At 38.9% G+C, this 23,581-nt stretch overlaps 1 non-coding gene across 44 annotated transcripts in view; it reads left to right on the top strand.

The window, feature by feature from the left end:
- The window catches only part of LOC308197296, a 722,739-nt gene that overhangs the window by 603,995 nt on the left and 95,163 nt on the right, over positions 1 to 23,581 (top strand). The gene's annotated exons all lie outside the window — the stretch shown is intronic.

The following is a 23,581-nucleotide window of genomic DNA, read 5'->3' on the forward strand; positions in this document are numbered from 1 at the left end:
ACATAAGCATGCCGATATGGTGCTGCTACAAAAATGCAGATACAGGGATATAAGAGAAAGTGGACTTCTATTTTCTGTCTTTGCAATATGGAATAATTTTCTCTGACAACGTTGGCTAAAGAGGTATTATAGGAATTTCAATGGGAGTTGTGCTAGATCACTGTCAAATTAACTCTGAACAGTTCTATTAGATAACCTTAGTAGCTCTCACTCTTTCTCTCTTCAGAACTGTCTTTTTAAAAGAACTGTCTTTTTAAAAGGATTGCATTTGTTATCATCCCTCATAATTTTTAGCCAAAATACTAGCCTCACTTAGAAGACTTCACTATGCTTGACATTATAGCTGTTGCCCCTGTGGCCTTTGTTTCTGTTTGAGCTGCTTACACAACACTTGATTTACATTAGTCTTCTGCAAGCTAACAATGGAACTTGCTACTGTGTTGTTTCTTCTTAGTGTAACCTGTTTATCATTGCATCTCTTCATTGAGTTCTCAACCTCCTCTTAAAGAGCATACAGGAAAAAGTATCTATTTGGATAACTGCTCTTAACGTTTTTTTCTGTGCTGCTACGATCATCGTGTGACCTTTTCCCCTTTGTCTGAGGAGTGCTGAGGACTAAATATGCTACAAGGAATAGAGAGAACTTTTTAAGACAAAAGTTTTCATTATGTCAGTAGACCTTTTCAATTATCACTAAGTTCTAGTAAGGTCAGTTATGGAGAGCTGTATAAATTGGAGTCCAAAGCAGAAGAGAGGTTGTGAGGTTGGGTGGTGTTGCTTCAACAACTTTAATCTGACTCATGCTTTCAAATGGTCTCTTGGAGACATCTTTCAGTGACTTCTTTGCTTAATTTCCTTTTTAGCTTTCTGTTGATTTATTTCCTCTGTTTCTATTTGAACGGTACTTTATATGGCTTTTGACAGATGCTTCTGTTTTTAACTTGCTGCAAGCCCTGGTTGTTAGTTTCATGTTGTGTATTTGCTCTAGCATTCAATATTCTGGATTGCACTTTAATATTCTTTTTGGTCTAATATTGCAAAGACGCAGATGACTTTAGCTTCGTTGTTATTACCTATACATGCAAAATTCTTCACACACGCAAACAATTGCTCCATTTGAAGTAGCAACTGTTTTTCCTTTAAGTTTGTGTGAATGACAGCATGCCTGCTCATGCATTGCCTTCCAGACTGAATACCATATAATTCACTGAGCACTCCTTTTACAATTCTAATACAGGTGACGTATGACTTTTATGATGGACTGATGTTTTTTACAAGAAACAAAATTGCTCTTTCTGTCATTACTTTGTAATTATTTTTAAAATGACAGCTGTATGCAGCGTCATATGCAATTATACTTTCATGTTGTCTAGACAGGAGTACGGTAAGATTTGATTAGTTCCCTGAAAAAGAACTGGGAAGTTCTCAGTTCGTCTGAACTAATGAAAAACAAGTAGGATTATATTTTGACTTGAAACCACTCAGACTTGTGTAAGCTCCTGGGATAGCAGCTGATGTTATATATAATACCACTTCTGAGAATAAAGAACAGGTAAATCAAAAGCAACTGACTCTCCTGATAATAGGCGTGGGTGATAGAAATTAGGAAAGCCTTCTCAGAATTCTGAACTCAGAGACAAGGGTATCAAGGAGTCTCTCAGCGACAGCAGGTAGTTCTAAGTATGAAGACCAAAGGATTCTTGCCAGATCACAGTTCAGATCACACACATTTTCCACAAAATATGCAAGAATATTCCCTGCTGTAGTGTGTTCTTGAAGCTTGAGGAGAGCAAAAGAAAATGAGAGAGGCACTGATAGGCTTGCTGAAGGGATGGGACAAGGTTTATGCTCGTGTAACAGTTTGGTTTCTTTTTTCCATTACAAAGATAAAAGGAACTTATCTTACTGGGCTTTGCATGTAGATTAAGTGTGTTATGAGAAAAATCCATTTTGTTATATAACCATGCTTGCCATGTGGAAATACAGCTGCACAGAGGCTGTGATAGACAAGGAGATGCTTTTGTTACAGCCTTGGCCATGAGTTAGGAATAGAGCTGTCTTTTCCATTAAAATACTGGCCAGATAGCTGTGGTATGAAATCAACAAGAAATCACAAAAGATCAGGAAAGATACTGTTTGAAAACAAAACAAAACAAAAAACTTATCACCTTTACAATAGAGGGCACACTTGATTAGTTTGTAACAACAGGGATATTTTGCGCTTTTCATTTAATGATGACTCAACAAGGAGAAGTTCTGAAAGCACACAGATAACACAAGACAAAATGATAATGACACTTGAGCATGCAATACGTTGCATGTGGTGGGCTTTCCATTGACTTCAGGGGAAGTTAAATCTGTGTTTTTTTAGTGAAACCATATGAATAGATGTTATAGTGAGGCTAATAGAATATAAAAAAGAGCCTTTTTTATGCTTGATTTTGGCACTGATCTGGTCTTGACTGACTCCACTGACCTTGGAGACCTTTATTTCATGCACATAGATCTTAACTTCATTTTCTGTTTATGTTGCAAGCTGTCCGGGGCAGGGCTCTCTCCTACTGTGTGTAACTACAGGATCTTGAAACCGGAGCTTTGATCCCATATAAGGCCAGAAGCTATAATTTTAATACCAACTCACATTGTTACTGAATGTAGGTACACTGAATAGAAACCAGTGGTATGGGTACCCTCCCATAGTGAATTGTGATTGTCTCTTTTGTTCTCAGTTGTTGAAGAGCAGAAGTATAACTCACTCTGAAGGTTGTTTTACAAAAATTCCCGAATTCACTGCTTTTTCTTATTTGTAGTTTTCCTGTTCATTATTCTTTCAACATGTGTTTTTATACTTGTATATCTTAGCAAAAAAATCAATTTGTCTAGGACAATCTATGTAAGAAGATCATACTGGCAATTAGCAGTTATTTATAGCACAAATTCCACCTATACTACGCTCTTACTAGATTGTACTTAAAAATCATTTACTAATGAAAAAATATGTGTGTAAATCTTCTAGTCTGATGTCATCTCTTACTGGTTTATTTCTTAAATCCATTAGCTTTTCTGCTGGTGCAGAAAGCTGAAAAAGTCTTGGAGAGAAAAGAAGTATACATAATATGTAATCATTCTGTTCAGAGCTGTAATCTTAAATTGCTATGCCAAGTTGTATAAGAAGAAGAATATCGTTAGGTGTCTTCATGAAAAGTGAATCCTGAAGAAAAGAGGCTTTGATGTTTAAGCATTGTCAGAAAGGGATGCTGTGAACAGGGGTAGTTGATGGCATACAATTCTTATAAATACTTCATAATTATAAATAACTCCAAAATAATCACTTACTGAATAATTGCTCTAAAAATTAAGAACAGGAAAAAACTGAAGAGTTGGTTTGGTATACTAGTGATTTTGAACATAAGCAAGTAGATAGAATGTAAGATTTAGGCACAAATTAGAATTTGTATGTTACAACTGCAACTTTAAAATAAGTCATGGCAAGAGGTAATTAAGAATTACAACTGAAACGTTACACAACTGAAATGTTACTTTGCAAGTTACCATTGTACTAGCATGGCCCAGCTCTTGGCAGCAAATGCTTGGTTGCAGTAGGAAGTAGCTTAAGTAATTGAATTTATCTGCTAGTCCTGTGATGATCTTGATTATTGTAACTTAAAATGCTTTTAGGCATATCGTTTTGTTCTGTTGCCTTAAGTTTTTAAAGTTTAAAATTTAATAGTTATCTTTTAAATTCAAAGTTTGTGTGTGGAGATAGTATCTTGGATAGGAGCAACATATACAGCTGAAAAAATGAGGCATGATTTCAGGAACATGATGCCTTCTTTGCAGAACCTGCTTATTTGTATTTAAGACCTTGTTATCTTCGCTTTTGTTTTGGTAAGTGTAGCGAGTTCAGAACTGTCTTGCTTCGTAATGAGAACAAATTTATTAAAAATGCTGGCCCCAAATTGTTCATAATTGTCTCCTGTTTTCTTGAAATTAAATTGACGCAATATAGCAAGATTGGCCCTAGCAAGAGCTTTCTAGCTCCTTGCTCTATCTTTCTTCAGTATCCAGGAGAATTCCCTGTGCTAGTGTGAGCCCTCACTTTGAGCTATTCCTTTCCACTTTCTATCCTGTGTAACTTATATCCTCCATCCTCTATCATTTATACTGATCTGCTCTGTAATCTCCTTTCTTGTTCCGAAGCACTCTCTTCTGAAGTGTGTCCTTTGATCCATATAAAATTTAAGATCTCACCAAATAGCTGCCTGACTACCTTTTCTCTTTTAGATCTTTGAGTGTGTTCTTTCTCACGAAGACTTAATATTTTTTCTCTTTGATCTCTTCTGGGTTTCTTTTTATACTCTCTGGTCTAAACAAACTGCCCTACAGGCAATTTTGCCTACCTGCTCTGCATGATACATTTTTTGGCTTTGACACCCCATTTTTCACCTTGTTCTTTTTGGCTTTTTTACAGGTATTGCCCTGTTATCTTCCCAGCCATTTATTTTCTTATGTCCCACAGGTTTAATAGATTTGAAGTTGTATGTTATGGTATTTTTCTTAAAATAGCATGGTCCAGACCACTCTGGAAAACTTCCTTCTAGCTGTCTCCTCTTCCTCCTAATATGCTATGTTTTATCTGTTTCTAGACTCATTATTGTCATGGGGGGCGGGGGGGACACATCACAAAGTCATCTTATTCTACTGCTTCAATTTGGTCTTACGTGTGGTAAAATGGCTTAAGACTAAACCCCATGAAAGTTATGGTCCAAGTCTCAGGTATTTGATAAGGGTTTCCTTACAATCGGTAAGGGAAATGGGCATTCCTGGTGGATAAGTCATCCTATCTTCAGTTAGTTCAGGTAATGGAGTGGACACTTTCCCTGCAGCTGGCTGAGAGTGTTGTCTTTAGAGGGGCCCTAGCGAACTGCATCTACTTGCTATCAACTCACCATCTACTTTAGTTACCAGAGATGAATCTTCTTAATCTGCAACCTGTGCATATGCAGCATAGTTTGCATCAGAAGCTGGAATTATGGGCATCGGTATCTAGGTAGAGGTAAAACTTTCTGTTGGCATTGCTTCATGAAGGTCTCATGGGTGATTGTTACTACAACCATAGTTATGATAAGTTCTGTAGAACTATAAACTAGTCTCAGCTGCCCTACTGGAATCCAACTGAGATTAATTTCCTGCTTCTTCGCCCATTTTAAATTTGAACAAAGTATCTTAGAGAAAGCTTAGGACTATTGCAAGATAAAGACCTTAGTTATCTCTAAGTAACAGTCATGAACCAAACACTATATTTAAGTGTGACTCCATCTTCATGTAAACAGCAAGTCTCTATTTTTTATTCTTTAAAGTGAGGAAGAAAGCAAATTGAAGGGAGGCAGTGCTAGTAAATGAAGGATACTGCATATTGAAGAATTCCTTTCAGGTTAAATGCACCGCAGTAGTGTTCTGTGGGCAGTTTACATGCTCAGCATACAGTGGATGACCAGCAAAATATGGTAACTGTAGGAAGATAAAGCCTGTGTAATTACCAGTACAATACAAGTTTTTGTTTTGTTTTGTTTGTTTTTTAATAGAAAGAGTGCTACCATAGATCTTGTGAATCACCCATTTATAGTTAGAAAATCACAGAAAAAAAGGCAATTGCTTTCTGCTGAGAAAAACACACACACAAAGCAACAGCGCTTAGGTGACACAAAAATCTTAGATTCTGGAAGATTTGTGATTTTTTTCTCACTTTGAGCTTGCAGAGAATTGGAAGGACTGTGGAATGAATGTTAGTTCTGTGAATGGAGGACGGGGATGGAAATTAAATGAGGAAGTTTCTGCTTAATGTGTTTTGGGGTTTGCTTGTAAAACATCGTTACACTCTTAGAAGGAAGGAGCTGCTTTCAAATCATTTGCAGAGATGATGCAGTAGTTGTGTATTCCTGCAAAACACAACACTTGACTGAATAATGGAGATGGAGATTGTGATTGCTGGTAAGAAAACAATACTGTGTGACACTCTTCTGCTAGAAGTGTAAACCATAATTCTCTCTTGAACAATCCTGTCCTTGATCCAAATGCATGATTGCAGGGACTCAAAGCCAGGTCTTGGCAAGGTGGCTGCTATGTTTTATGGGAATATTTATATGTATTTCAGAAGGTGAGAATGTGTTGAAACAGAACTTTGAGGGGGGATTTTTTGAATTTAAGGTTCTTTTCTTGCAGTCTCCATTTTTGTGAATGCTCGCCGAACACAGGTTTTAGGTGTTTAGGGCTCTGTGGTGTTTGAGCAGTATATTTTGTGTTTGACAATCAGTGAAGTGGTTGGGGGATGGAAGAGGGTTTGAAGTTATATTTTTACCCATGTATTGAATGAGATTTTTTGTGAGGATTAACATGTATGGTGTATCTTGGTTGCATAGAATCTTAGATTCAGTGTGATTCAGTGTTTCCAATTAATCACAGCTTCTTCTACATGTGTGCTTCCATCCGGAAAGCATTGTAAATTTGTTTTCCTAAACATGAGTTACTGTTGCAACTATCTGGCCTGAGTCATCACATGTAGCAGCTGGATGAAGACCTGATCAAGTTCAAAGTAAGTAAAGACTACACATTTGAAACCCAATGTTTGTGAATGTGACTAGAAAACAACAGGTGTGAAGGCTGTTTTACACAGACCAGGAGTTTTGCCACCAGTGATCACACTTTCTCTCCATCAGCTGGGAAGGAAAGAAATAAAATTTTGCCAAAAGAAAAAAAAAAAAAAAAACCAAACCTCCAGAGTTCCAGAAAACCCCTCCTACACAACAGATTATATATAATTTTGTCATTCTTTTCCTAACATAATCAGAGCCTTGGTAACTCATATGACTCTGCAGAGTTGCAGTAGTTGAAAAGCCATAGGCAAATACAAGTTTTAGAATATACATTTACAATGTGTCTTTAATAGTAACTAGAAGAAATGCCACATTTCATTTCATTGGCAAAAATTTTGGATCCTTTTACTAGCAGCTAAATTCATAAGCAACCTCTAGACTAGTATAGATTCACTGAGATCTTTATAGAGCATTGCAATCAATTAACAAATGCTTGTAAATGTGCTGATATAAATATGCTAAAAGATTGTTTACAGTTATACTTAGGATACTGAATAAGGTAAATCAGCATGTAGGTTTCTCAAAGCATACTTGTTATATAAGCTCATCGTTACTGTCCCTCAAACAGAGGTCTTACTGTTATATAATGTGCTGCATATTCTCTTTCAGGAGATCAGTGACCTGAATGTGTGCATTTTAGGAGTCTGTTACAATGTATTTGTCAAAACAGTGCACTTAGAGGCAAATTACAGAAGCAGACTGTTCTTCAGTATATGTTGTATTTTTTGGTACCCATAAAACTGATTTTTATACAAGTATCACAGGAATGATCAGATTTAAGTAAAATAATCTGTTAAACTGCTCTGACAAATACATTTGCCTTAATGTATTTTCATATCTTAAAGTACACTTTATCTTAGAATATATATTTATTACAGTCTGATCTACATTTCATGTATTGAGCATGATATCAAATAAGGTTGCTTTTTTTTAAGTTGCTAAGGTACCAAAAATCGGCATAGACTTTATTTTACCAAAAGCAACGAGCCGTCGTCATCTACGGAAATGCGGTAACTTCTCATTGACATTGATGTGATAGCATGCACAGTCTTCAAGTGTTTAAGTGAAAGAATAGCAGTAGTCTTGGTTTCATTCACTTTTTTTTTTTTATTTATCACTCAGTCATTGAGCTATAAGTAAAGCATGCAGTTAAAAACTTGTGTTTTTTTAAATATTTTGGGGAAAGTGCGGTCATTGGAGCTAGCTATGATATCAGAAGTACAACAAACAACTACGAGCTAAACCATAACTGGAGTGTTCTTAATGCTCTTTGTGTGTGGTGCTCAGACTCAGGAGGGAGAGGCAGTGGTCAGTGCAGGTGCTGTGAGGGCATCAAATACACCAAAAAGGCTGAACCGAACAGAAGACACGGGGAAGCACCATTCTGCCTTGGTGAAAATACTGCTTTAGCACCAAATACTATCACCAGACTGGCTGACTGGAGAAATAAATCCTTAGAACAAACTGCTTATCCGAGCAACTCACCTGCAAATTGATTGAAGTTGAAATTTGAGTACTCCTTATCTAGGAGATACTGTAATTTTTATATGCCTATTGCTTGGGCTCCCTAGATTATGACTAGTCCTTTAAAAGGAAAAAGAGAGCTATGGCCATATGCCTTTCTGTGGCAAAGGCCAGACACAGTTTCCACTAGTCCTGTCAAGTACAGGCATGTGCTGAACAATAACCACTGTGATTTCTGTGGAACAACTGGCATGGCTTATATTTGAGAGTTTATGTAGGTGCTCAGCATTGAGCCGTTACATGTCCCTAGGATAGTGGATCTTGCTATCTTAGAGATTGAGACTGTAAGACTTCAAGTTTTACTAATAATTTATTTCAAAATTTGTGAGAGAGATTGTGAAATGCCTATTGCAGTTCTAAGCCCAGCTGGATTTAGGTTTTTGTTTAAAAAGAAAAACAACAACAAAAAATGCCATATGGATGTCTTGGGGTCAGCATTAGAAACAGGACTGCATTGGCAGCTGAATAGTGTAGTAAGTATTTTTGACATAGGGTTGTTCCCTTTTTTACTTGCTTCCCAGTTATGTTTATTTGTGCCCTTTGCTCACTCCAGTTTATGACCATGCCTTGTGTGTATTTTGGAATGCCACGCGTTCAAGTCTAAGTGTACATAGAGGATCATAAGATCCTTCAGGTTAGCAGGGATGTCAGGAAAGCTCAGACCATCCAAGCAGGGTCAGCTGTGGGTCAGACCAGGTTGCTCAGGGCTCTCTCCAGTCAAATTTTGTGGAAGCCTCCCGGAATAGAGACAGCACAACCTTTCTGGGCAACCTGATCCACTGCTGGGCTGATTGCATGGGGAAAAAATGGTTTCCCTTTAGCCAGGCTGAACCTTTCTTATTCCAACTTACTGATGTCGTCTCTCATCCTCCCACCTGCACCACTGTGTAGCACCTGGCTCCATCTTCTTGATGACCTCACTGTAGGTCCAGGGCAGGGGGGTGTCTGCTGTTAGGTGTCCCTGAAGCCACCTCTTCTCCAGGTAGAAGCAACCCAGTTTCATCAGCCTCTCCTCGCAGGGCAAGTGCTTTAGGACTTGATGGTTCTCTGCTGAACTCCCTTTAGTTTATCAAGCCTTTCCTGTATTGGGTGGCCCAAAACTGTACCACAGTATCTAGATGATGTCTAGCAGGAGAAAAGTAAAGGGGGATAATCAGTTTTCTGAATCTGCTGTCTCTGCTGTGGTTCATAAAGCCCAGGAGAACTGTGGCCTTCGTTGGTGCCATAGCACACTGGCACGCAGCTTGCTGTCTGCCACATTCCCACGTCCTTTTCAGCAGAGTTGCTGTGCTGCCAGACAATCCCCAGCCTGTGGTGTTGTCTGTTACAATGGTTTCTACCTTCCTAGCTGCTAGACTTTGCATTTGTCTTTGCTGAATTTCACAAGGTTTCTTACTGCACTTAGTCCTGTCGCTGGATATTGCTTGCATGAATTTGGTATGACTATCACATAGTATCAATTTGGTATGACTATCACATAGTCAGAAATATTTTTCTGTAGGATAAGTATGAATGACAAGGGTAATAGTCTTTTCATTAGGGGTGATGCCATTCTTTACTTCCATTCTGAAATTTAGGCTAGTCCAGCAAAGCGGTAGTCTCACAATGTCCAAGTTGCAAGAAACTTGGACATCCAAAGGTCCCTTTCAACCTGAGCCATTCTGTAATTCTGTGTTTGCGAAGATATCAAATGCCAGAGCTAAGGTTATTTTATCACCTATAGCATCTGGTCCTATGAAGAAAGCAAGTCAGGTTAACTAGACCTTTGATCCTTTGCAATCTCGTTCTTATATTCTTATGAAATACTTGGAATCATCAGATGCGGATTTCTTCCACATTAGAAGAGCATTTTTATGCGGAGCATAAGCATCCAGGCCCCTAGAATGCATAAAAAGTAAGTCTCAGGAAGTTTGAATCCGAGAATTGTAATACTAGATCAAAGAACCATCCTTCTTAAGGTCAGGGTCATCCAGAAATTGATCTCTGCCTCAGACAGTGATTAAAAAGATGATGTCTTTAATGTCTAGGAAGATTTGCATCAGGCCTATGATCATACCTCTTTTTTGGGGGAGGGTCAAGGTAACTTAAAAGTTCTTTCAGATCTGTCTGCAGTTTTATAGTGTTGCACAATAGCGTTCTTAGAATCTTAGAATGGTTTGTGTTGGAAGGGACCTTAAAGATCATCTAATTCCAACTTCCCCCTGTCACGGGCAGGGACACCTCCCACCAGCCCAGGTTGCCCAAAGCCCCATCCAGCCTGGCCTTGAACACCCCCAGGGATGGGGAAGCCACAGGATCTCTGGGCAGCCTGTGCCAGTGCCTCACCACCCTCTGAGTAAAGAACTTCTTCCTTACGTTTAATCTAAATCTCCCCACTTTTAGTTATTCTTTGACCTATCGCAACACTCCCTGACAAAGAGTCCCTCCCCGGCTTTCCTGTAGGCCTCTTTAGGTACTGAAAGGCTGCTCTAAGGTTTCCCCGAAGCCTTCTCTTCTCCAGGCTGAACAACCCCAACTCCCTCAGCCTGTCTTCACAGGAGAAGTGCTCCAGACTTGATCATCTTTGTGCCCATCTGTGGTCTTGTTCTAATACATCCATGTCTTTCTTGTGCTGGGGGCCCCAGAGGTGAATGCAGGACTCCAGGTGGGGTTTTAAGAGAGCAGAGTAGAGAGGGAGAATCCCCTCCCTCACCCCACTGGCCACGCTGCGTTTGATGCTGCCTAGGACACAGTTGGCTTTCTGGGCTGCAGGTGCCCCTTGCTAGCTCATCCTGAGTTTGTCATCCACCAACACCCACAGGTCCTCAGGGCAGTGACATCAGTTGTTCTTCCCCTGTCCACCAACTCTGTAACTACATTGTAGAAGGCCAAAAGTTGTCAGGCATGATTTTTGCCCTTAGTGAAGCCATGTTGTCTGTCAGCAGTCACCTCCTTATTTTCCATGTGCCTTAGTATAGTTTCCAGGAGATCTTCTCCATGTTCTTGCTGAGCACAGATGTGAGAGTAACTGGCCTGTAGTCCCCTGAGTCTTCCCTTTTTAAAAATTGGGGTTGTTTCCTCTCTTTCGGTCACTGGGAACTTCACCAGACTGTTGTGACTTCTCAAATACGATGGACAGTGGCTGAGCAACTTCATCTGCCTGTTCCCTCAGGACTAGTGCATGCACCTCATCAGGTCCCGTGGACTTGAACACACTTAGTGTCCCTGGATGGTCTCACAGTATCACAGTATCACAGATTTCTAGGTTGGAAGAGACCTCAAGATCATCGAGTCCAACCTCCGACCTAACACTAAGTACTCCACTAAACCATATCACTAAGGGCTACATCTAAACGTCTTTTAAAGACCTCCAGGAGTGGTGACTCAACCACTTCCCTGGGCAGTCCATTCCAGTGCCTAACAACCCTTTCAGTAAAGAAGTTCTTCTGAATATCCTACCTAAACCTCCCCTGGCGCAACTTTAGCCCATTCCCCCTCGTCCTGTCACCAGGCACGTGGGAGAATAGACCAACCCCCACCTCTCTACAGCCTCCTTTAAGGTACCTGTAGAGAGCGATGAGGTTTCCCCTGAGCTTCCTCTTCTCCAGGCTGAACAAGCCCAGGTCCCTCAGCCGCTCCTCGTAAGACTTGTTCTCCAGACCCCTCACCAGCTTGGTTGCCCTTCTCTGGACTCTCTCGAGCACCTCCATGTCCTTCCTGTAGCGAGGGGCCCAAAACTGAACACAGTAGTCAAGGTGTGGCTTCACCAGAGCCGAGTACAGAGGCACAATCACTTCCCTAGACCTGCTGGCCACACTGCTTCTTATACAGGCCAGGATGCTGTTGGCCTTCTTGGCCACCTGAGCACACTGCTGGCTCATATTCAGCCGACTATCAACCAATACTCCCAGGTCCTTCTCGGCCAGGCAGCTTTCCAGCCACTCATCTCCCAGCCTGTAGCTCTGCTTGGGGTTGTTGCGCCCCAGGTGCAGGACCCGGCACTTGGCCTTGTTGAACTTCATACAGTTGGCCTCAGCCTATCGCTCCAGCCTATCCAGATCCTCCTGCAGAGCCTTCCTGCCCTCGAGCGGATCGACACACGCACTTAACTTGGTGTCATCTGCAAACTTACTGAGGGTGCACTGGACGCCCTCATCCAGATCATCGATAAAGATATTAAAGAGGACCGGCCCCAGTACCGAGCCCTGGGGGACACCACTAGTGACCGGCCTCCAACCAGATTTGAGTCCATTCACCACAACTCTCTGGGCCTGGCTATCCAGCCAGTTTCTAACCCAGCGAAGCGTACGTCCAAGCCCCGAGCAGCCAGTTTCTTGAGGAGAATGTTGTGGGGAATGGTGTCAAAAGCCTTACTGAGGTCAAGGTAGACCACATCCACAGCCTTTCCCTCATCCACCAAGCGCGTCACTTGGTCATAGAAGGAGATCAGGTTCGTCAAGCAGGACCTGCCTTTCATAAACCCGTGCTGACGGGGCCTGATCGCCTGGTTGCCCTGCAAGTGCCACGTGATGACCCTCAAGATAATCTGCTCCATGAGCTTCCCTGGCACTGAGGTCAAACTGACAGGCCTATAGTTCCCCGGGTCTGCCCTGCAGCCCTTCTTGTAGATGGGCGTCACATTGGCTAGCCGCCAGTCAACTGGGACCTCCCCCGATAGCCAGGACTGCCGATAAATGATGGAAAGCGGCTCGGCCAGCTCTTCCGCCAGTTCTTTCAGTACCCTCGGGTGCATCCCATCCGGCCCCATCGACTTGCGCACATCCAAGCTCCGTAGCAGGTCACCAACCATTTCCTCATGGATAGCGAAGGCCACATCCTGCTCCCCATCCCCTTCCACCAGCTCAGGGCACCGGTTATCCAGAGAACAACCGGTATTGCCGCTAAAGACTGAGGCAAAAGAGGCTTTAAGCACCTCAGCCTTTTCCTCATCCTTAGTAACTAGGTTTCCCCTCACATCCAGTAAAGGATGGAGATTCTCCTTAGTCCTCCGTTTCACGTTGATATATTTGTAAAAGGATTTTTTGTTGTCTTTAACGGCAGTAGCCAGGTTGAGCTCCAGATGAGCTTTGGCCTTTCTAATTTTCTCCCTGCACAGCCTCGCTACATCCTTGTAGTCCTCCTCAGTGGCCCGCCCTCTTTTCCAAAGATTATAAACCCTCTTTTTTCTGCTAAGCACAAGCCACAACTCTCTGTTGAGCCAGGCCGGTCTTCTTCCACGCCGGCTCGTCTTAGGGCACGTGGGGACGGACCGCTCCTGTGCCATCACGATTTCCTTCTTGAGGAGCACCCAGCCTTCCTGGACTCCTCTGCCCTTCAGAACCGCCTCCCAAGGGACTCGGCCAACCAGCGTCCTGAGCAGCTCAAAGTCAGCCCTCCGGAAGTCCAATACAGCAGTTTTACTGGTCCCCTTCTGGCCTCGCCAAGAATAGAGAACTCTACCATTTCGTGGTCACTCTGCCCAAGACAGCTTCTGACCACCACATCTCCCACCAGTCCTTCTCTGTTTGTGAAGAGAAGGTCTAGCGGGGCACCACCCCTGGTAGGTTCACTGACCAGCTGCGTCAGGAAGCTATCTCCCACGCTCCCAGGTCTCAAACCTGGTCTTAATTCTCCCAGTCCCTGTCTTTGCCTACTGCAACTTGGGTAGTGTGGCTTCAAAACTGATTCAATTTTGTTTTAGTCAAGCCAAAATATTGCTGGTTTCAGACTTCTTCGATGTCATCAAGAACTCATAGGACTCAGCTACCTTTGCTCTGGGACTTACTTTGTCGCATAAGAGGATTGTGTAGACCCTTCTTATCCTAGCTCTACAGCATGATTAGCTGCACTGTAAACAAACAATTTGCAATCAGGCATTCATTTCTATTCCATTGTTTTAATGTGGCGATGTCCTTAGAGTATACAACTTAAGTTTTAATTAGTTTTATTATCATTAGCCATTGTTGTTAGATAATTCCATGAAGAAAAGGGAAAACAACTTACATGCAACCAATATATGTTCCATTTCAGCACCCTGAAAATGAAGGGTTGCTAGGAGAACAGCAGGCAGGAGGAGGGAGAAACTCTAGTTGACGTTGTGGTAGGTTTGATTCTCAACATTTTCTTTTATGTTTTTATTTTTTTGCAGATATCAGTAACAGTTTGTTCAAATACATTTTCTAGATTTCCAGGACATTTGCAGTTTTAGTACCTGTAGACAATACTGTCTACATTTGCTAGATGAGGTAGGATAGTGTATGTATATCTAGACTTGTAAATTTACAATAGAATGAGATGGAAGCTGTGGGCTGCAATTATATAGTGGTAAAACAGTCCAGAAGCTTGCTGAAATCTCTCTTTCTTTCACAGTGAAAGCTGTAGCATTGATGTGATACTGCTGTCTTATAAAACGGTTTTATTTTTAGTACTTTCTGGTAGATTTGCAAGTAAATTGTGTGATCCTTGTTATAGAAAGTCACTGTTTTTTAATACCTTTGCATAAACATATTGTGAAAAATAACCTCTTGAAGCCAACTGATGTATATACTAACAAAGGAATTTCAGTCAATATTTTCATGAAACTTTGTACCTTTTCTTAGCTTTTGATAAGAAAGACAGACACAAGATGAATTAGGCATCTGGAAGATTGCCTGAGGAAAAGGGAATTGACCTAAACAGTTGAATTTGGTGAAGGAGAAAATCTGAATCCAGGACAGATGGCATTGATACAATGCTGGGAGCTGTTTGGGAAGTAGTCTTCAGGTTTCTTATCAAAAAGTTGTTTTTGTTTTTTTTTTATTTATACTGACTTAAAAAAACAGTGTACAAAACCAGCTGCTTTTCCAAAAAGCTTATTGCATTCCTTCATAGCAAACAAGTCCAGAGCTAAGTACAGAAGCAATGAGCTATGTGAGTCAATAAAGCTTAAGATATGCTTGAAGTGAGCTTCTCTGAGTAAAAGATGATGTAGAATCTGCCAGGGTAGTGGAATATTTACACAACTAGGTACTCTGAGCTCTTTCACCCTTACATCTCTCTCTCTCAAAAAAAAAAAACCAACAAACAAACAAAAACAAACACTTGCAAGTTGTGTTTTTTTTTTTGTTTCCTTTATTTTAAGGAAAAAGTAAAACATTGTTTGAACAGAACACAGGTCCCAAGGTTGGAGTTGCACAATTTAAAGTTAATACTAATAGTTCTGAGTCATTTCCTGTATTTCTTACTTTCTAATCATACAGGAGGCAGTCCTGTTACTTCATTTGGAGAATGCATCAATGATATAAAGTGGTAGGAATATAAGACTTACTGGTCTGGTCAAACAACAGGAATTAGCAAGTCTTTTCAACCTCAGTCATCTTTTTTTTTCTCTCAGTTTCTCTCTTTCAACTCAAATATTCACCTGATGGTCTTTTCTGTCTTTATCCTGAGATAAGTAGGATATCTATGTTTTCAAACCTCATACTTTCAAAATATGCTCTACTACTAAACTACTTCCCACAATATTTACACCTTGTACTCTTTTAGTTTTCTTGGACCAACCCTTGTGCTTCTGTGTACATTATTCCCTTGCTCTTCTCTGTAAAGAGAATCACTGTGACCTTCAGTAAAGGGGCAGGAGATTTTTAAGCTCATAAGACTGGTCCCCAAGTCTTTTGAAGAGTTTCTCCATACTCGCCCAAACCTACTTTGCAAGGTTGTGTCAAGTCCATCTTAACACCCTCTATTTGAGGATAGACTGTATTTTACATCCACTGAGTCTGCAGGGCTATCATTTTCTCCACGGGTACTTTGTTCTTTAGGAAGTCCTTCAAGCACAAAGGATACTTTCATTATAACTGTACAAAGATACTTCAGCAAAATCATACCACTGTCAGCACTGTCATCTTACTAATGAAGAAAGACATAGTAGACATAGTAGAAAAAAAAAAAAAAAGAAAAGAAATACAAGTAATCTGATTGCCATTTTATCCTACAGTGAGTAGAGGAGGTATACACACGTGTTCTGACCAAATACAAGAATGTGGATTTGCTAACAAATAACTGCTCAGATTTTATTTTGTTGTTGGTGTTAATAAGGGATGCATCTAGTTTGATTTTTTTGTTTGTTTGTTTGTATGAGTGGAGATCAAAGAGGGAAGAGCTAGAGCATCATTTCTGTTAGAGATGATCTTATTATCTATGAAGTATTATTAACCAGTTAGTGAGGAGGCCAACTGTTGGAACCAAGAGAAGTAAAGATGCAGTGCAAGACTAAGCTTTCAGAGTGAAAATGCTATTTTGGGTATTGTGTGAACATGAAGATCTTGCATGTGAATGCTAATGATTAAAACATAAAATACAGTGAGAAACTGGCAATATCATGATTGCTTCTTTTCATTGCAGCTTGGTAGTGTACTTTATAATTACTTCAATTTTGATGTCGGTGATAATTTATTACAAAAACAAAACAAAAACTCCTGAGCGCAAACATTGATTGAAGAACCTGGGATCAGATAGAGAGATACAAGTGAGAAGGGGGATGGAAAGCATGGGCTGAAATTATAAAGATTTTTGATTTTGTAACCTGATTTCTGTTGCTGTCAAAAGCTTTCATGTATGCACAGTATTTGAGTGTTTTAGATTATTACTAATAATTGGCCTTGAGTGCCTCCAAAGAACTTCTGAATTTCTAATACAAATTTATGAAGTGTTCTATAATACTGCACTGAAAAGTAATGTTGAAAAGAAAAAGAACATATGCTTCTGATCTATTAGTGCAACTTTTTCTGCACAGAAAAACTTTTTTGATAAGATTCAAACTCTTAATTAAATTTTAAAATTGAGAAGAGGCACTTTGGGGGCACTGCATTTATAAATAGTTGTCTCACATTATTTTTACTTAAATAATCCTTCTGTCCCCACCCACTTAACAGTTCCAGTGGTATTTTTGAAGGGAGTTTTGCTCTTCAGTGTCTTACCTACAATTGAAGAAAGAAGAATGTACTTTTTTTTTCTTGGTTTATAGTTTCGATTGTTATTTGGAATTTTTTATGAAAAGTCTAGATGCAGAAAATAGGAAATACTGGCACAGGGATGCACATGAAACTTAAGCCATCTGAAAAAGAAAATGAAGTGTCCATTTGTGCTGATCATGTAGAGTTATTTGTGGAAATGTCCTCAAGAGCAAAAAAATTTTAGAGATACAATATATGAAATGTAAGTGTTAACTCTAGACTGCACTAATGTTCTATGCATCGGTTCTCAATCACTAAAATAAGGGTAATAGCTCCTTCCTTCTGCCCATTCGTTTTATTTTTGACATACAGCTTGAATTTAGCAGTCTGGGACTCTCTCAGAGTATGATTGGCAGCATGGAATTCTTGAGTATGACTGTTACACTAATAACATATAATAGGTGTTACTTCATCAGCTATCAGGTTTTCTGTTCACTGTTAAGACCATGACTATGGTTTTCAATGCAATTTTAGTTAAACCCTACAGGCATTCTGTCATTACTGTTGTGTACATTCTGATAATCTGGTTCCTAAACATATTACTTTTTTTTTTTTGAGTTAAAGCTCATACTAGCTTTTACAAGATAAGAGTTAGTAATTTAACACGTAAATCAACCTGCTGTTACTCACCTAGGTTTATTTTCTACTAAATTATTCAAACCCTTTCCCTTCCCCCAAAATAAAAAGAGTAGCATGTTTGTGCAATGGCAAGTGTGTGACACTTTCTCTCGGGAATATTTAACAGTGCTAATTTTCAGAACTGTGGAAATGAAAGATGCTTACAGCTCCCATCATAAAGACTGTACAGAGATAGGTTTGTCATTAGCATGCACACAGTCCTTAGACTGTCAATTACGTAAGTTCAAACATAGATAGTAATTTCAGACAACTTACTGCTCATCCCTGTTTTCTACCAGTGAAATATTTAAAGATAGAGTACCTACATAAAATATAATGAGTGCTAGTAGTGTGAAGTGAAAATGATTTGTTTATGCTCTTTCACAGTAAAACATGTTCTGATTTTTTTAGCTGCATTGCTGCAGTGATTTGAGAGCCATATCACGTTCTCCAGGGGCATTATTACAAAACCAGAATTAAAGTTCAGCCTACTCGATCTAATTGTATCATAAAGCAGTCAAGAAAATGCTGATGACAGTTGAACTATCAATAGTTTATCAAGTTTTACAGACTAATGGAATGTATATCGCCAGTACTTATGTTAATAATGATTTTATATTAATATTTTTAAACAAAGACATAGATTAGAGAATATCCATTGAAGAAAATGTCTGATAATTCTCTAGAAAATATTTTTTCTTCTCTTCTTTTTTAACATTCACAACACTCATTTTTTAACATTCAGAAATTCTTAACAGATGCAGTTTGCTTGTTGAGGAAGAACGTGTTAATGAAAGGTTAATTGGAGAAGAGCTAATCAACATGCATGGATCATTTGTTCTTGGCTGTATACTGTCTCTCCCTTTCCCTCTTACTGTATTCACATGTGCATGTACCTTTCTGTCCAGGTACATATTTTATGTTAGAACTTTATCATATTTACTTGTTCTAACTTGTAAAGCTAATTTTTTGTAGTTACATGGCACTGATTTGATGATTTTGAGAATTTGCAGGCATTTTAAGAGCCGCTTAAACTGACAATCATAACTGGATTCATCCTTTTTCTACAAAAGGATATAAAAATAGTAAATTTTTATTACTTCTGAATTTTTAATTGAACTGCAGAAATCTAGATGACATGCTAGGGAATATATGTGATACATGTGATACAGAATAGGATTTTTTTGCTGTTTGTTTGCATGTTGTTTAAATTTCAGAAGTAAATCTTGGAGGTTCTTTTCATTTTTGAAAAGCATCCAGTGCTGGCAGTTTTATAACTTTTCATTTGCATTGATTAAAACTAAGTTTGCAAGCGAACTGGAGATACCAAATGCTCGTCATGATGAGCTGGTGTGTAAAGGAGCTCTGTATTCCAGGGCAGATTGCTGTGCGTTCTGCAATTTGTGGTGCTCTCAAGTTTTAGGGGAGACAGTACATTAACAAAAAACCATGAGCAGAATCCAGAGGGTTGTCTGTGAGGAACGGGTAACTTAAAAGATTTTGTCCCATTTTCAGAAGTGGTGCCATTATGAGATCTGCATTATATCCTAAATAGGTATGGCCATTTGGTGTTGTGGGGAAAAAAATAAGTCATAACTGTGCTGGTAACTACTCAGCTGCTTGACCATCGTAATTCAGTAACATTCCCTCACCTTTTATTCCTGCCTCAAGCATTGTGTGTTTGCTTATGTTATACAGATAACTGACTGCACAAGTTTTGGGGTGTGGATTGTTGTTTGTTTTTGTCTGTGGTTGTTTCTTTTAGAAGTTTAGGTTTTTCACTCTGTACTGCATTCTAACGCTGAATTTTTATAACTGTTACCTTCAGTGCAATCTGTGGACGTGAATCAATGAAATGTAGATAACAAGATTATATATTACTTCTGAGTTAACATGCTTGTGGTTTATTGACATGATCCAGAAGGTACTGAAAGTCAGTTTCTTACAGATTAATTTATATTGGCTAAGTATTTACCTATCAGTTAATCAGTTGTGTGTTCATGTTTGCTTAATGGTAGGTATTTGCTTAAGGTACTTAGTCGTATACCAGTGCTACGCAATAGCAGAACTCACAGTGGCATGTACTGTAGTTATGCCAGTACATTAGTAAAGTTCTCAGTCTAATTGCAGACTAAGAGCCAGAGATAATTCTGAGGAACCATCTGTTGATCAGGGAGAAACTGAATAAAGTAAAGATAAACAGAGAGGCAAAGAAGATTCATGAAAGGAAAAAGAGTCTCAGAGAAGAAAAATAAGCTTTGGTTTCTCATTGTCAAGTTTTGAAAAAATGAAGCTTACACATTCAGTGTTACTGGGAAGCAGGTTTATTAAAGGTAACATAAAAATGTGAATCAAGTAAAAAGGAATAAGATAAAACATTTGAAGGTGTATTTAGTGGAAGTTAACTGACATATTCAGAGTACGTTAAGGTATAACATCCTGTGGATCAGGCATGTCACAGAAGTTACAGGCATCAATGGAAAGGATTTGAAGGTCACTTTTCCCATATTAAGGAATGAGATTAGGAAAAGTTTAACAACAACAAAACCCTAGCTACCTAATTTTATGAGCTGCAAATTTGAGCTGAGGGCTACTATTGGTGCAAATACTGTTTTTTGCTAGCTGTTGTCTGTGTACACCTTGTGTGATCCGTATCATCTAATGAATAATTGCATCTGTCCTGTCACTCTTGTATTCATTCTTAGTAAAATGATCATCATCAAATAGAGCCACACAGTATCTCTACAGATATTTGTTACTGGGAAAAGGCTCTGTTGTGAACGTGCTAAGATGCTGCTATTGCTTCTTACTCTGGGGGATGATGATGGTCTGCTTTGGAAAAAATTTCGCCCTTGCAAAAAATGGAAGAGAAATATTTAAAACCTGACCACAGGAACAATGTGTCATAAAAACGGCAGCACCTGGAGTTAGTGCATCTTACAGAATTTTGTTCTTAGTTGGTATTTAATTGTCTCAAATCACACACAAGTGCTGATTTACTGTTGTTTCTTATATCCAAAATGCCATTGATGGAAGAGAGAACATTTTCCATGCTTGGGTTTTGGTTAATTTGAAGAAAGGCAAGTTGTATTATTCTGGATAATTTCAGTCATTAACCAGAGAAGTCATGAATTTCCAAATATTGCAGAAAATAGCTTTGAATTTTGTGAAGCATAAGCTCCTTCCAAATTTGCGAGAGGTGTTTCTTAGTGGTGGGTGCAAATGTCTCAAGAGTCTTAAATTCCTTTCGTGACTGTTAATGCTCCCCCTCCCCCCTTTGGGTTGTAAAGTGTTAAAAAGCAGTGAACAGCGTTTTCTGAAGATTTTGCTATGGGTGCCAGGAGAGTTTCTAGGCCATTATGAGAACAATTTTGATCAATATATTAGTAATTTATGTGTGCTTTAAAGTATGTGTAACAAAAGTGAACTTATTCCAGATTCAGCCCTATTCGTATTGTTCATCTTTACTCTAGGGATTTGTTTCAAGGATGAAGATGCCTCTCTCAACCATGAGATTTGCAGGATTGACTTGACTTTGTTATGGTTTTGGTTTGGTGTGGTTTTTTTTTGTTGTTTTTGTTTGTTTGGTTTTTTTCAATGCAAAGAAAACATAATGCAAAATCTTCTAGACCAGAAAAATAAACGTAGTTTAAAAAAGAATTTAACGCAAGATGTTTGCTATTCAACTATAGCTGTTTAGAATTAAGTAGCCAATCAGTTAAAATCACTAAGTAGCAGGAAAAAAAGTGTTTTTTTATTAGTAGTAGCATCTCTCTTTTAGACAATGAATTCAGCAAATACAGCAGTATGCTATTTTCTTTTTCCTGTTTTCTTTATTATATTAAACTTCTATTAAATGTAATTAAAAATGTAATCAAGCTTTCCTTTAGAATTCTCACTTTTATAATTATGAGGATGCCATTGTTTTTCAACTTGACTACATTTTTAAGAGTAGAATGAGTAGATTCTTTGCTTTATTTGCTATAAAATGTAGGACCCCTGCTGTTTCATTTCTATTAAATGATGCCAATTTTCCAGTAAGGGTAAGTTTGTCTAACTGATAAGTAGTTATTATGTAAGAAGAGTCGGTAATTTCCTGGCTTCATAAACACAGGTTGCCTCATACCTTACATCATTAAATAGCAGAGCTGCTCAGGTGAAGAACTTAGCTCTCAGAGTTGGTTCAACTGACTAACTTCTTTTCACTAAGCACAGGGAAATGTGTTGAAGAACATTGTGAATATTGAACAAAATAGAAAGCAGGAACTGAGCTGACAAGTGCACTTCTCATAAGAGCCTAACAAATCAGAAGGAGAAAAGGAACTATAATGAGACACCGAAGTCAAAAGTACCAGTCTCTTTAGAAGTTCTCTGTATGTTTATGATTTTCTCTTTGTCTATAATCTTACACTTAATTGAGCAATTTGTTACTTGACCACTTTTTCAAACGGCTGACTCCAAAAGCAGTGTCATTTTTCATCATTTTATCTAGCAGGACCTTTGGGTTTCTTGTTTTGAAGCTAAGTGAAAAAGTGGGGCTAGCAGATAACAGAGGTTTCCTCTATGTTTGTTCTTTGTTAGAAGCTGCTCATGGGAGGATAAGACAAAGAGAACTTTTCCCTCTTTTAGTTTATTCAAAGACATGACAGCTTTTCATGCTTTGTGGTTGCAAACGATTTCCTGGTATCTCCTGCGATACTGTAAAATTCACATTGACTAACGAGCATAAGGATGAAGAGGTCTCTTCCTCTATTTTCACTTCAGACCAGCTGAATTAACTAGTAAAAGTGTTTGCAGCGAGCTTTGCTGTTCAAAGTAGTGTAATAACGACATGATAGACTGGGTGCTTGGGAAGTCTGAGAGAGAGCGTTACTTCAAGGTCAGTGAAGCCCTGTGCTTCAAACCCGTAGCGATTTGTAGCATCTCTATTGTAATTCCTTTAATTTTAATTAGTTCCTTACAGTTAACTGTATTTTCCCAAGTTTTCATGTGTTCAGAAGAATCTGGTACCTAAACAATATTATTTTTTTTAGAGTTCTTGGAAATGGCATCAAGTAAATCTGACATGCTTATGTATCATTTTTTAGTGTTTGACAGTTGTTTGGCACTTGCAAAATTATGTCAAGAAGAAGGAACCCTATATACAGGGAATGCAGAAATAAAGCAGTAACGAACCCACTTTTTGCAATTAGTGGCTTCACATTATCAGCCAAAACCTGCTAGTGTGGGGGATCACTGGGTTTTACCATTACTAGCTCTTAGTAAGGCTGAAGGCTCACAGAATCAACAGGGAAAATGAATGTAAACTTTAAGTATAAAATTGTTCAAATGATGCGTGAGTTGTCAGACATGGCTTGCTGCATAATATTACATCAGTTCTTCTACCCTGATAACCGGTTAAAATAAGTAATTATATCTTAAAGGAATATTATATAATATATTATATTTAGAAGGAAGTTTCTCTATTTGGTATTTAACGGGTGGCATCTGTTGCCAGTGCTGAGTTTACCTCTTACTTAGAGGAATTGCTTTAGAGACCAAGTAATTAGGAGATTTTTATTCATGTAAGTTTTAATTTATCCTATAATGAGAAATCTTTTACAGTTTGTGAATGCTCACACTTGCCTTACTAAGTTGTTCTTAGATACTTGTTCAAACTTCAAGGTCTATGACAGTAAAACAGTCTTTTGGTACTCTGAGCTTATGCAGTACCCACAGAGCTTCTATTTGTTCTTAGTAAACATAAGTGTGTTTTGTTTGTTTGTTTGTTTTTTTACCTGTAGATTTCAGAATGTCCTAATGGAAAGTATTTTT

This window comes from Anser brachyrhynchus (genome assembly GCF_964034855.1).
Source record: "Anser brachyrhynchus genome assembly, chromosome: 6".
NCBI classification, from domain to species: Eukaryota; Metazoa; Chordata; class Aves; order Anseriformes; family Anatidae; genus Anser; species Anser brachyrhynchus.